Source organism: Gorilla gorilla, chromosome 10, assembly GCF_029281585.2.
Source record: "Gorilla gorilla gorilla isolate KB3781 chromosome 10, NHGRI_mGorGor1-v2.1_pri, whole genome shotgun sequence".
In the NCBI taxonomy this organism is placed as follows: domain Eukaryota; kingdom Metazoa; phylum Chordata; class Mammalia; order Primates; family Hominidae; genus Gorilla; species Gorilla gorilla.
This window is the reverse complement of record NC_073234.2, coordinates 33422444-33438571: the sequence shown is the minus strand read 5'-3', so window position 1 is coordinate 33438571 and position 16128 is coordinate 33422444.

Below are 16128 nucleotides of genomic sequence, written 5' to 3'. Positions count from 1 at the left end.
TCGGGCAGAGTCAAAGGATTGAGAAAAAGAGAGAAAAAAGGTGGGACATTAGGGGGCCATCACTATTGTACAGAGGCTGCGAAGGCCCCGAGCTCTGGGAGCCCATGCTCTATTGGTAATCCAACAAAGACACAGGTGGTGAGAATGTGGAGGTCAAAAGGGCAGGTTGCATTAAGCACATGATTTACAGCTGTGACGGTTTAGCATTTATATGGAACATGTTTTGCTACTTGAGGTAATGGAAATAGGAGCCTAGGAGGGCTAGAAGCAAGGAGCCAGCAAGTCTAGACACATTCCAGAGGACAGTATGCAAGCCTTGCCTCAGTTTCCCTCCCAACATTCAGCTTTTTCCAACATATGGGAATATGCCTGTTTTATTTATAATTATAAACATGAAAACATGATACAAAAATATAGGCCATGTGATTTCATTTATGCATAAATGTATCTAGAAAAATCTTTGCAAAGGAATATGCCAAAAGATTATTAGCCTTTAGATGATTTTCTTTCTGTGCTTTCCAAAATTTTCTGTACATGATCATGAAATATTTTTGTAATCAAAGGATAATAACAATTATTTCCTATTTATAAATGTGTTTATTATGCTGAATTGTATGCTCAAGAATCTTATATGAATTATAAAAATTACTTCCAAACTTATATTTATTAAGATCTTTTAAATCTTTATCTTCCAATCTAAATCAAATCCCAAATCTCATTAACAGGCTTTGTTAATTATTTATTTAAAAAATGGATTTCTTCATTCAAATTTTCTAGAATAGCATGTGTTATAATTGAGGAAAGAATATATAGCTTTGTATTTTTCATTAAGATCACCTACGTACGACAATATGTATATTTTAAGTGTACTGTTTTGTAAGTTTTAACAAATGTCTAAACCTATAAAACAGTCAACAAATCATGAAATAGAACATTTCTAACATCCCAGAAACTTCTTTGTGCCCCTTCCAGGTAATTTGAAAGTCAGTTTGACATTTTCTTTAATAAACACAAATGTAACATTTAAAGTATTGGGTATAAACAATAAAAAATATTGCAATTATTATTCGGTGAGTGTATCTATATTACATTACTCCAACCTCCAAAAAACCAGTGTATCTTTGATTTTTGTTCAATGCCATCTCTCAGGAACCTTAGCACAGTGTCTGGCATGTAGTTGGAGCCAGTAGTATACTTATTGAATAACATGAAAGTGTATGTTATACCACAGACACTGTATTATTATCTTTAATAAATAGTTTTATTATAATGTTATCACAGAGATACATGCTGTTAATAAGTGTTGGAAAATAATATAAAAGTTATAAAGGACAAAAATACAGAACTTATATCATCTTCAAATGATCTCTCCCAGGATATTCAATATTATTAGTGTAGTGTGTTCTTTTCATTTTTATCTTTCCTCTTGTAAACATAGAACACATACTTCAAAATCAAATCAAGCAATAATGTTTATTGACAGTCTATTATAGATCAGGGCTTTATTCTAAAATTCAAGGAGAGAGAAGTAAACAACATGTAAACCTCCATACTCGCATAAAGTTTATATTTTAGTGGAAAGACACAATGATAAACAAAACGTGAATTACACAGGATGTTAGAAAATGATGAGTGTCTAGGGATTATAGAGGAAAATTAATCATGCAAGAAGGATAGGCATGGCAGGAGCGGGAGAGAGAGGTATGGATGCTTTAAACACAAGTTAGGTTGGGCCTTTTGACATGATAACTTGTGAGCAAAGATGTGAAGGAAGTCAGGAGTGAAGTGTTCAAGATATTTGAAAAAAAAATCCACAGAACAATAAGCAACTGTGTACATAGAATCAGTTTGATCATTTTGGTTCTTGATTTTAACTTTGTTAGGCAAGTCCAGAATAGCATTTAGTTAAGAGTTAATTTTCTGCACTACTGAGGGATGACATTAGTTGATGCCCAATGAATTAGGAGGTTTTCTATTCTTCCTATTGGGAAAGGCACTATTCCCAAACCTGTAGAGCTGGTCTGCCTAATCCTTTTGGGTTGCTCTTTTTCTGGCTTCTGAGAGTTTCTTCATATCCATGTCCCGATTAGTATTCAACTGGACTCTGAGATTATTCTGTGAAGTTCTCTAGAATTCTCTTTCATTACAGTTATCTCTTCTTTACATCGCTACTCTACAAACACCAGCCATGTCTCAGCTCCATCTCCTTCATTCAGGGAGACTTCCAAATTGTGTCTGGATTTCCCCTCCATGTGCCAAAGTCTGGAAATTTTCTATAGACAGTAAACTGGGCTATGCTTATGGCTTAGCTCATTTGTTCTTTTCTCAAGAATCACTGTTCATCATTATTTGTTGTATAATGTCTTGCTTATCACTACCTAACATCTAGTTTATTTATTAAAATATTTATGGATCTCTTGTTTGTCTCTTCCCACAAAGATATAATATCTATGATGAAAGAGGTTTTTTAAATTATTATCTAACTATATATTTCTTTTTCTAGAATAGTTTTTGGCACACAAAAGTACTTAAACCATTTGTTGTGAGAAGAGTGAATAAATAAATATTTATCAAAGGATCTATTTTCTGTGTGGTCTGGTCTTTCCATTGTAGAAAAATTGAAAGAGTTGAAAACAGTTTGCAATATTTTATCTTCTACAATTATCTTAGGAAATTGAATTTACCATTAAATAATTTAGTGAAATATGTATATAATTATTTCATATGTAATTTAAGATGGGTTCTTAAAGTTGGATTAAATTGCAGGAGATCAGAAAAAATAATTTTCTTGAGTGATTAAAACTTTGTAAAGCAAAACTTTGAAGAAGAAATAGAAACATGCCCAGTGGGGCACACTGGTAATGACATGAAAAGAAGAAAAGTAGTAGAGTTTTTCAATTAATTATCAGCACATAAAATAACAGCTTAAATGAAAATGCAAATAGACTTAACATGAGAACTACCCTCTTCATATGTTTTTAAGTACATCACACTTTATTGTTAACTATAGGTACTTTGTTTTATGGTATAGATTTTTCATCTCATTAAACTGTAACTTGATGTCCACTGAACCCATTTCCCTCTCCTCCCATCCCCTGGCAACACCGTTCCTTTTTCTCCTTCTATAAGTTTGGCTAGTTTAGATACCTCATGTAAGTGAAATTATGCCATATTTTTCCTTCTGTGACTGACTTATCTTACATAGCATAATGTCTTCAAGATCTATCCATGTTGTCACAAATAAAAAATATTTTCTTTTTTCAAGACTGAATGATATTCAGTCTTAAAATGTGTATACATACCATATTTTCTTTACCCATTTGTCTGCTGATGGATTGGTTTGTTTCTGTATCTTGGCTATTTTGAGTAGTGCTCCAATGAATATGGGAGTGTTGTGGGAAGTCAGGGACCCTGAATGGAGGGACTGGCTGAAGCCATGGCAGAAGAACATAAATTGTGAAGATTTCATGGACATTTATTAGTTCCCCAAATTAATACTTTAATAATTTCTTACACCTGTCTTTACTGCAATCTCCGAACATAAATTGAGAAGATTTCATGGACACTTATCACTTCCCCAGTCAGTATTCTTGTGATTTCCTATGCCTGTCTTTAATCTCTTAATCCTGTCATCTTCATAAGCTGAGGGTGTATGTCACCTTAGGACCCTGTGATGATTACGTTAACTGCACAAATTGTTTAAACAATATGAAATCTGGGCACCTTGAAAAAAGAACATGATAACAGTGATGTTCAGGGAACAAAGGAGATAACCATTAGGTCTGACTGCGTAAGAGCCAGGTGGAACAGAGCCATATTTCTCTTCTTTCAAAAGCAAATAGGAGAAATATCACTGAATTCTTTCTCTCAGCAAGGAACATCCCTGAGAAAGAGAATGTGTTCCTAGGGGGAGGCCGCTAAAATAGCTGCTCTGGGGACATCTGTCTTTTATGGTTGTAGATAAGGGATGGAATCAGCCCTGGTCTTCTGTACTGCTCCTAGGCCTATTAGGATGAGGAAATTCCCCCCTAATAAATTTTGGTCAGACCGGTTGTCTGCTCTCAAACCCTGTCTCCTGATAAGATGTTATCAATGACAATGCGTGCCTGAAACTTCATTAGCAATTTTAATTTCGCCCCGGTCCTGTGATCTCGCCCTGCCTCCATTTGCCTTGTAATATTTTATTACCATGTGAAGCATGTGATCTCTGTGACCCACACCCTATTTGTACACTCCCTCCCCTTTTGAAAATCACTAATAAAAACTTGCTGGTTTTGTGGCTTGGGGGGCATCACGGAACCTGCTGACTTGTGATGTCTCCCCTGGAAACCCAGCTTTAAAAATTTCTCTCTTTTCACTCTTTCCCTTTATTTCTCAGACTGGCTGGGAACCTTAGGGAAAATGGAAAAGGACTCATGTTGAATTACTGGGGGTGGGTCCCCCTGATATGGGAGTGCAGATATCTCTTCGAGATTCACATTTCAATTTTTTTGGATATATACCCAGAAGTGGTGTGGCATGACAATATGGTGATTCTATTCTTAATTTTTGAGGAAACTTCATAGGGATTGAACCATTTTACATTCAAGCCAAGAGTGTACAAGCATTTCATTTTGCCCAAATTCTCACCAAGAGTTGTCTTTAAAAAATAATAGCTCTCCTAACAGGCAGGAGGTGATATCTCAATGTAGTTTGGTTTTCATGTCCCTGATGATTGGTGATGTTGAGTACCTTTTCATGTAGTTGTTGGTCATTCGAATATTTTCTTTGAAAACACGTCTTTTCAAGTCTTTTGTCCATTTTAAAGAAAGTTATTTCCTTGTTTGATTTGCTATTGAATTGTAGGAGTTCCTTATGTATTTTGTAAATTAACTCTGTATCAGATAAATAATTGGCAAATATTTTCTTCTATTCTGTGGGTTGCCTTCTCATTCTGTTGAATGTTTTCTTTGTTGTGTAGAAACTTCTTAGATTGATATAGTCCTACTTGTCCATTTTTATTTTGTTGCTGGTGATTTTGATGTCATATCCATGAAACCATTAGTAAGACCAATATAATGAAAGCATATCATATCACCTATGCCCCCTTCTAGGAATTTTACATAAATTCTTAGATTTGTCGTTAATTCACTTTAAGTTAATTTTTGTGTATAATGTAAGACAGGGCTTCAATTTTGTGAATTTTAATGTGGATATCCAGTTTTTCCATGACTGTTTATTGAAGAAACTTTATTTTCCCTATTGTCTATTCTTGGTGCCCTTGTTGAAGTTGACCGTAAAATACCTGGTTTTATTTCTCTGCTGTCTATTATGTTCCACTGCTTTTATTCTATATCCCTGCTTTTATTTCAGTACCACACTGTTTTAATTAGTGTAGCTTTGTAATATATTGTGAAATCAGGAAATGTGATGTCCGTAGCTTTGTTCTTTTCCCTCATGATCACTTTGTGATTCCGGGTCTCTTGTTGTTCCATATGAATTTTAGAATTCTTTCTTTTTTTTTCTCTCTCTCTCTCTCTTCCCTTTTTTTTCAGCATCTCTCTCTGTGGCCTGGACTGGAATGCATTGGCACCATCTCAGCTCACTGCAACATCCGCCTCCCAGGCTCAAGTGATTTTCCTGTCTCAGCTTCCTAAGTAGTTGGGATTACAGGCACCCTCCATCATACCCAGCTGTTTTGTATTTTTAGTAGAGACAGAGGTTTCACCATGTTGGCCAGACTGGTCTTGAACTCCTGACCTCAAGTGATCTGCCTGTCTCGGCCCCCTAAAGTGCTGGGATTACAGGCATGAGGCACCACACCCAGCCTAGAATTTTTTTTTTTTCTATATCTGTAAGAAATGCCATTGGGATTTTTTTGGGAACAACCTTCAATCTGCAGATCACTTTCAGTGGTATGGATGTTTTTAAACAAGATTAAATTCTCCAGTCAGTAAACACTGGAAGACTTTTCATGTATTTGTGTGTGTTTGTAATTTCTTCCATCAATGTATTGTAGTTTTTAGTGCATAAGACTTTCACCTCCTTGGTTAAGTTTATTAATATTTTGTTATTTTTCATGCTATTGCAAATAGAATTGTTTCTTAAATTCTGTTTCAGGTAGTTCATTGTTAGTATACAGAAACACAACTGACTTTTGTATGTTGATTTTGTATCTTGCAACTTTACTGAATTTAGTAGTTCTTGCAGTTTGTGTGTGTGTGTCTGTGTGTCTTGGTGTGGGTGTAGTCTTTAGGGTTTCTTATGTATGCTATCATGTCATCTATAATCATATATCTTTCTATGTATACGATGATGTCATCTTTCCTATGTATACAATCATCTCATTCTTATGTATACAATCATGTCATTAATAATTTTATTTCTTTCTAATTTGAATTTAGATGCCTTTTATTTCTTTTTTCTTTGTTCCAAATTGCTCTGACTAGGACTTCCACTACTATGATGAATATAATTGGTGAGAGAGCGCATCCTTGTCTAGTTTCTTATCTTAAAGAGAAAGCTTTTGCCTTTTCACCACTGAGTATAACATGAGCTGTGAGATTTTCAAAAGTGGACTTCTTAGTGTTCAGGTACATTCCTTTCAGAGTCTAATTTCTTTAACATGAAAGGATGTTAAATTATGTCAAGTGCTTTTTCTGCCTCTATTGAGATGATGATATGTTTATCCTTCATTCTATTAATGTGATGTATCACATTTATTGATTTGCATAAGCTGAACCATCTTTGCATCCCAGGCATAAATCTCACTTGATTGTGATATGATCTTTTTAAAGTGTTGTTGAATTTGATGTAGAAGTATTTTAAAGACTTAGGTACCTATGTTCATCAGAAATATTGAACTGTAATTTTACTTTTTTATGAGTGAACTTGTTTGGCTTTGGTATCAGGATAACATTGCCCTAATAAAAGTGAAGTTTTAAAGTGCTCCCACCACTTTAATTTTTTGAATGAGTTTGAAGATAATTCTTTTTAATTATTCTTCAAATATTTGGGGAAATTCAGCAGTGAGGCCACAGGTCCTGGGCTTTTCTTTGTTGTAATTTTGTTAATTACTAATGCAATCTCCTTACTTCTTATTGGTCTGTTAAGATTTTCTATTTTTTCATAGCTTTGTTTAAGTAAATTGTAGGTAGCTATCAGTTTATCTATTTCATTTAGGTTACCAAATTTGTTGGCATATATTTGTTCTTAGCAATCTCTGATTTTTTTTTATTTCTTTGGCATCCGGTGTCATGTCTCCTCTTTTATTTCTGATTTTATTTGAGTCTTCTCTCTTTGTTTCTTAGCTTAGCTAAAGATTTGTTAATTTAATCTTTTTCAAAAATTAGCCTTCACTTTTGTTGATTTTTTATTTTGTTTTTATAGTCTCTATTTCATTTACTTCTACTCTTACCTTTATTATTTCCATTCTTCCACTAATATTGAGTATAATTTGTTCTTTGTTTTCTAGTTCCTTGATGTCTAGAGCTAAGTTGTTTATTTTATTTCTTCTTTTTTAATGTAGATATTAATAAACTTCCCTCTTACAACTGGTTTTGCTGTATCATATAAGTTTTAGTATGTCATGTTTTTATTTTCATTTCTCTCAATATATTATTTGATTTCTATTTTGATTTATTCATCAATTCACTGGTTGCTCTGGAGCGGTGTTTTATTTTGTTGTGTAGTTTTTTTATTCCTTTTTCCTCTCTTTCCTTTGTATTTCATTATTTTTTTGTGGAGACATTTCTTTGATTTTTTTTCTCTTTTTGACTTTTATATCTTCTATTTTGTTGTTGTTGTTTTATTACTGTGAGACTTACAAAAAACATCCCTTGGTTATAATAGTCTATCTTAAACTGATAATAATTTCAATCACATACAAAACCTTACATTTTTATATTTCTTCTCGCCACACTTCTTGTTGTCAATGTCACAATTTAAATCTATTTATATTATGCATACATTAACATTTTTTGTAGTTATGGTTATCCTTAATGTCTTTTTTACTTTTACACTAAAATTAATAGTGGCGTGCATACCATCATTACAGATGTACAACATTCTCTACTTTAAATGTCTTTATTGAGTTTTATACTTTTATACATGTTTATTTGTCATTTAGGGTCCTTTCATTTCAAGTCGAAAAATTCACTATCATTTCTTATAACGCAGGTCTGATCATGACCAACTCTTTTAGTTTTTATTTGCCAGGAACGATTTTTACTTCTCTTTCATTTTTTAAAAGATAATTTTTCTAGTTACAGAATTCTGGGTTAGCAAGTTTTTTTCTTTCAGTTTCCTAAATGTTTTCCTGCTCCATTCCATCCTGTAAGGTTTTTCCTTGAGAAATCCCTGATAGTCTTATGGTGGACTCTCTTGCACCTGACAAAGTGTTTTTATCTTGCTCTTTAAAAATTTTCTCTTAGACTCTGACTTTTGACAATTTAGTTATCTTATGACCCAGTATAGACTTCATTAATTTATCTTATTTGAATTTTGGAGGCTTATGAATCTGAATGTCCCTTTTCCAGAATTATGAAGATGTCAGTCATATATCTGGAAATAAGCTCTTTGTCCTTTTTGCTTTCTATTCTCCTTCTTAGACTTCCATAATGAATATATTGGTTCACTTGATGATGTGCCATAAGTCCCATAGGCTTTCTTCACTCAATTTGTTCCACTGACTGGATAATTTTGAATAACCTATCTTTGATTTTGCTGTTTTTTTTTTTTTTTTCTTCATTGAGTCTGCTCTTGAAGGCCTCTATTGGACTTTGCAGTTCTGGTATTGTATTTTCAGCTTCAGAATTTCTATTGGTTCTTTTTTGTGGTTCCTATCTCTTTGCTGATATTCTAATTTTTCCTTTATATATTTTTCTTGATTTTTGTTCAGTTGTCTGTCTTCTTCTTTAGCTCACTGGACATATTATGACAATTATTCTGATTTTTTTTTCCAGGTAATTTGGATTTTTCCATTTCTTTAGGGTTACTACAGATTTATTTTGTTCATTTGGTAGCATTATATTTCCTTGTTTTTTCTTGTTTCTTGTAGCTTTACATGTCTCCTCATGTGAAAAAGCAGCCACCTCTTCTGGTCTTTGCAGACTGGCTTTGGCAGGGAAAGACCTTCACTAATTAGCCTTACTACAGATTCTGGGAATGCCTCAATTTTTTTTTATATGTGTGCATGTTACACTCATTTCCTTCTCTTGTGGAAAAAAATCTTAAAATTTTGCACCTTCTACCCATCCCACAGAGCCATGCTGGTTATTGAGGGCCACTCTTGCATTTTCCCAAGGACTGTGCGTTGGAATGCTGGGACATTAGGCGCAAGCTCCACTGTTTTCTTTCCACAGTGAAATAAAAGTACCAGAATTGTTTTCTTTGTCCCAATCCCACAGAGCCATGCTGGCTTTTCAGACCTGCACTATCTGCCAAGATTGGTGCCATCTGCCAAGATTTGTACCTTCTCCTAGGAGTTATGCCTTCTACTTTATTCAGCAAAGAGTGCCTGGTGCCATCCTGGTTTCTGGGGCCACACAGCTGTTGTGATCCACACAGACAACAATAATCTGTGCTGGGTTCTGGGTGCTGCACCTTTTGCTGCAGGCCTTTTATCAGTTGTGATCTGTGTGGAAAGCTGCAATCTGCACAGAGCAGCTGCAATCCATGCCAGCTCTTGGGAGCCATTTGACTGTTGGAGGCCATGAGAATTGCTGGTGATCTTAATGATTGCTGAAAATCCTGCAGCTGCTAGAAGCTGGGTAGATGCCGGGGACTTTGCCAACTCCTGGAGACAAAGAGGGTGCTGAGAGTCAACTGTTCCTCCTCTTCATCTTAGCTGCCCTTGGGTGTTCCAACTATGACAAATTCCTCAGTATTCTGGGGTAGACAAGACAAGAACAGGTCTCTCTGGAAGTGTCCCAAAAGGCTGATGACATTGGCTATACTCCTTGTGCTCTCCTTTCTTCAGAGAGGAAATGAAGAAACAACAGCATCTCTCTTGGTACTGAGCTGTGCTGACACGGGGGAGGAGGCATCATAGACAAAATCAAACTACTACTCCTATTCATCTCGACATAGGCATTCTCTGTTCAATGATTCTGGGGCTGCTGCAACTTCTTAATTGTATTCTGTGGTTCTCACAGAAGTATTCTGGTCTGTATATAGTTGTTAAATTGGCATTCCATGAGGGCTGGGGGGCGGGGGACAATAAGGACTTTTATTCTGCCATCTTGCTGACATCACCCTAGCGTCATATTTCTTAACTGTAGCAGTATGTCAGTCATTTTCACTAGAAACTAGAAGGCCTTGGGATGAGATTGTCTGTCTTGTTCATCACTATGTCCTCAGTACTCAGCATAGAGTAGGTGCTCAATAAATATTTGCTGAGAAGTTAATAAATAAATAGATACAGGTATCTTCTAGGATATAGAGATTATGTGTACGCTTTTGTTGTAGAGAGTGGAGTTAGGGATAAACACCTAGAAAGAAATATTTCAAGGTGAGCAAAGTGTTCTTTATGTATATGACAACAGGTGATGGGGAAGATGGTGGCATAGTGTGTATTAGAAAGTGCCTGTGCCTCAGTAGTTGTAAACAATATAAAAACATTCAAAGTCAAATGATTCAGAGGACCTAGTAAGAATTACCAAATGAATTTGTTTAATATACTACTTCTGTCCCAGAATCTTGTATATCACAGCTGCTTAATAAATATCTGTCTATGTAAATTCCTAATCCTTTACCTAATTTTACAAATAAAAGATGTGTGTGCATGCGCATCTGGAATTATGAACATAGACTGAGTGAATGTGCTTTGCAAAGGGAGGCTCAATTGAAAACCACCTTTAGCAGTATAAGATCTGCATCTTATCTTGGATGAGAAATGATCTTCAGCAATACATACCAGTGGATATGTCTCTGGACTTTCTAATCCTCCTTTTTATTATTATTCCGTTTTTGTTTTAAGCATCTGAAAATTGCTTGTCTCTTCATTTCTAAACACCTAACATAAAAGTCAGTACTCCATACTGTTTCTTTAAAATACAATTATAAAAGCATTTTTTTTTTTGAGACAAAGCTTCACTCTGTCACCAGGCTGGAGTGCAGTGGTGAGACCTCGGCTCACTGCAGCCTCCACCTACTGGGTTCAAGTGATTCCTGTGCCTCAGCCTCTCGAGTAGCTGAGATTACAGGCACGCGCCACCACACCCAGATAATTTTTGTATTTTTAGTAGAGACGAGGTTTCACCATGTTGGCCAGGATGGTCTCCATCTCCTGGCCTCGTGATCCGCCCCCCTCGGTCTCCCAAAGTGCTGAGATTACAAGTGTGAGCCACCAAGCCCAGCCAAATCATTTCTTATATACCATTCAATTTATTTCAGTGATATTTTGTTACTTGTACTATAGAAAGTTAATAGGTCTCATGCACTGTATCTAGAATACAAGTTGTACTGGTAGCATATTCCAACCTGTAAATGCCTTTCATGTCAGCATGAGAGATACCATCAGGCATTTGAAAGCTCTGGCCTATTTATAAAGATACCATCAAAACCTGCCTGATGTAGGTGGCTTATGAATCAATTATCTGAACTACACCAAGTGATGTATCTATTCTGAATTTGGAGTCATATATTTGAAGCGAAACTACAAACAGATAAACTATTCAGTAGCCTATCATGATTCTTATCTTCATGTTTATACCTGTCAAATATAGGGGGAAAAAGAAAAATCATACTGATTTTACTGAGAAGAGTTTTTATTTTTAATCACACACGCATTTTCCCTCTCTCTCTCTCTCTCTCTCTCTCTCTCTCTCTCTCTCTCATACATAAATACAGACACATACACACCCCTGGCTATCAAGTTACTTATGACATGAGGGATAATGAACACAAACATTAAAAAAAAAGGAAACTCAAGAGCACACAAGGAATTACTCTTGTAAAAGGGATAAAAATAACAAGTAAGATTAATTCTCTTAACTTTATGTCTTAAATGGCTGAGTATTGTAGTAAAAAGAAATGTCATTTTTATTATAAAAGTTAGAAAACCACTGGATGTGGAGAGGAAATGGTTATATTTTATGTTAGATGTTGCTGAAAATAAGCCAAGCTTGCCAGAGACTTGTTTTTTTCTCTTTTTAGGCTATACTTCATGAGATATATTCTATTTCAGAATCTACTGTTCATTTGTAAATACTAATTATCTCAGTTTTATTACTACATCTGGTAGTAGTCATATTTCAGGGAAGTTTTACTCATGCTAATCAAATTAATAAGAAACTGATATGCTAGTGTGGTGATGTATTAATACAGAGTGAGGAATGTAAGTAACTTTCAACTTCTTAGTGAATTATCTTCTCAGTAGTAACACCTATGTAAAAGACCAAATAAATATCTGAAGTTTGCTTTTCTGCATGGGATTATGATAAAAGAAAGTTAACGGGCCACTGCTTTTTTTTTTTGGTTTGGAAAAACAGTGACTATTAACATGAGGCCAAAAAATGTGAATTTAATGCGACATAAATCAAGGTTTTGAAGTTACGTTCCCTATGCAGAATCTTCTGGGTGTTGGCTATAGAGAGATTGGAATTAACTTAAAATATAAAGTTCTGATCGCCAACCTAGGTTTATTAAATTAAAATATGTGGGTGCATTCTTGAATCAGTTTTAATATACTTTTAGCAATTCTTAGGTATATTCAAGTTCAACTTTTTGGTGAAGAAAGAATCAAGAGAAAAAGCTAGTATGATAAACAGGAGACGTATTGAGAAGTGCTTAGGCATAGTGATAAGAGATTTGAAAGTTATGCTCAAGTTAACGAGTAGCCATTGGGCAGCGAACTAATGTGCTCACATTTGTGTCTTTAAAATATTATTCTTTCTGTAATCTAAAGAATGGCTATGTGAATAAAATAATAGAATTAGGAAAATCATTAAAAGATGGTGGCAGTGATCTAGTCATAAGATGATAGTGGTTTGCGTTAGTAATACTTAACAATAGTAAAAGGAATAGTTAACATTTGCTGAATAAGCATATGCCAAGAGGAGTGCTTTACATCACTTTGTATAGTAACAGATCATACCTCACCCATGAGTGAGGTATGAACTATTGCTATCCTATATGAACAAAACAGAAAACCTGAACCTCAGAGTAATTAGGTGCTTCATATAATTAGTAAGCAGTAAAACAGGGATTCAATTCCACATCTCTGACTCAGGTGCTTATAGTGTTGCCCGGTGAGTTACTTTGACCAATATGAATAAATAAATAAAGCAGCAAACTAGGAAGCTACATAGAAGGTAGAATTGACAGGACTTATGATTGATTACATGACAAAAGAGATAGGGAGGACCAAGATGATGCCTGAAATTCAAGGTGCATTGTCATGCTTTTCACTGACATAAATGAATATAATATGAGGATTGGCTTAGGAAGGAAAGAAAATCTTATATTCAGTTGGAGAAATTGAGTTCAAGAGGCCTCTGTGGAACCTTCATGTAGCTACATCCAGTAGGCAGATGAATATAACATTACAGAGTTCAGGGTTCAAATCTGAATAAGATAATAATTTAGGGAGACAGATGCGCATGGAAGAAAGTCAAAGTCTCGGGATTGGGGATGACATCTGCAACATGGTGAAATAGGAGGTCCCAGGCTGTCCTCCCTCCCCCACAGAAAATTTAACTAGGAAGTATCTACAGGCAAGAATGTCTTTTTGAAAACCCACAAAATTAGGAATGAGCCTGAGACAACATGTGGAACACAGAGCCGAATAGAAACTGCATTAGAAGGGTAAGAGGAACCGCCTCATTTAGACCATGTCGCTCCTCCCCCAATTTGGCAAAGCAACAGACAGAGTAGATTCTCTGCCCACTCTAGAGTAGGAAAAGAGAACTGGAGGTAGATGTCCAACTTCTCTAGCATTCCAAGGTGCTTCCCAGAAAGCCTACTCTAGTCTCACCTCATGGGAAACGCTGGAATTATTAGCATGGCTGGACTATTCAGGGTGAGGTAGAAACAAAGAAAACAGGTAGAACAACGGCAACCAACTCGCAGATCTTGCTGGTTTTTCTGTGTTACACACGCGCACGCACACATACACACGCCTGTTACAATGTTACAATAATATTACAGATGCTACTAAATTGCATGTTAAAATTTTCTGTTGGTTTTCTCTTTGCCTTTTTAATTTTAATTTCTTAGTGTCTTCAGAGAATAGTAGCCTTGTGTACTGCTGACTAGACTGGGATAAAACCCATTTATGCCCATGACCTTGCTGTAGTTACTCAGCTTTTCCTTTTACTCTGAGTGACTCTGTTTGGAAAATATATATATGTGTGTGTGTGTATATACATATGTATATATATATGTATACATATATATACATATACACATATATACATATACACATATATATACATATATACATATACACATATATATACATATATACATATACACATATATATACATACACACACATATACATATTTGTAGTGACAATCTCTCTTAATTATTTTCATTCTCTGCCTCTTAGTGCTCTTCAGGTTTCTCTGCTGTTCCTTCTTTTTCTTCTCATTATGGTTGAGACATTAATATGAAACATTACTATCCATTCCCAATACATTTTTATTAGTTGTAAACTGTCAAATTATAATTGTATATATTTTGTGCATACAACATGCTGTTATGACAGATGAATACAAAGTGGAATTATTAAATCAAGCTAATTAACTTACCTAATACTATGAACACTTATTTTTGTGATGATAACAAACATTTGAAATTTACTATCTTAGCAATTTTGAAATATACAATATACTGTTTTTAACTATACTCAACATGCTGTGCGTTAGATCTCAATCTTATTCCTTCTGTTTAAAGCTCTGTGTCCTTTGACCAATATCTTCCCCTCACCCGCCTACCACCCTCTGGGAAACAATGTTCTGCTCTGTATGTTTATGAGGTTGACTTTTTTTACATTTCACATATGAGTGAGATGATGTAGTATTTGTTTTTCTATGCCTGGCTTATTTCACTTAACATAATGTCCTCCAGGTTCATGCATGTATTCACAAGTGATGAAATTTCTTTTTTTTTTGAAGGCTGAATAGTAGTATTCCATTGTTTTTATATAGCACATTTTCTTTATCCATTCAGAGCTGGGTAAGCTAATTCCAGAAATTGGTGAATAAAGCTTCAAGGAAATGGGAGTATAGATATCTCTTTGACATACTGTCCTCAAAACATTTGAATATGCTTGCACATGCATGCCTGTGGACCAGGCAAAGTCTCTGCCCTACAGATGCCCGCACATGCAAGCATGTGCACTGTACCATGTCACCACCACCGGTGTGCACAAACACTGTCACACTGATATCCTGGTGTAGCTGGCACATGCAGGTAAGCATGGATCCTGCTGCTATGACTCCAACAAAAGGCTTTTACTAGCACTCCCCATCAAAGGGTTGTTGCCAGCAGACTGGGAATACCTTGGCCCCTCCAGTGCAACAGGTGCTTAATCTTGAGGGGAAGAGAAAAAGCCATGGGCCTTGTCCCAGTCCCCCAGGGTTATAGCACACAGCCTAGGAGTGGAGAGCTGAGCCTTGGCCCCCTGAAAGTGCCAGAAACAAAGCCAGTTGACTGAACCTATCTTATACTATTGAGGGTAACTTTGATACCCTCAAGGGCATCAAAGACTGTAAAAGTAAAAAGCCCCGTCCAAAATACAGAAACTTCAAAAGATTAAAGAAATATTAGCCTACATAAATGAGAAAGAACCAGTGCAAGATTTCCTGCAATTCAAAAATCATGAGTGTCTTCTTTCTTCCAAATGATCACACTAGCCACCCAGCAATGGTTCTTAACCAGTCAGAAATGGCTGAAATGACATTAAATTCAGAATCTGAATAGCAATGATGTTCATAAAGTTTTAGGAGAAAATTGAAACTCAATCTAAACAATCCAGTAAAATGATACATGAAAGACAAAATAGCCATTTTAAGAAAGAATCAAACTGATCTGATAGAGCTGAACAACTCACTACAAGAACTACAAAATACCATCAGAAGTGTTAACAGCAGAATAGAGAAAGCAGAGGAATGAATCCCAGAGCTCAAAGGCTGGTTGTTCAAA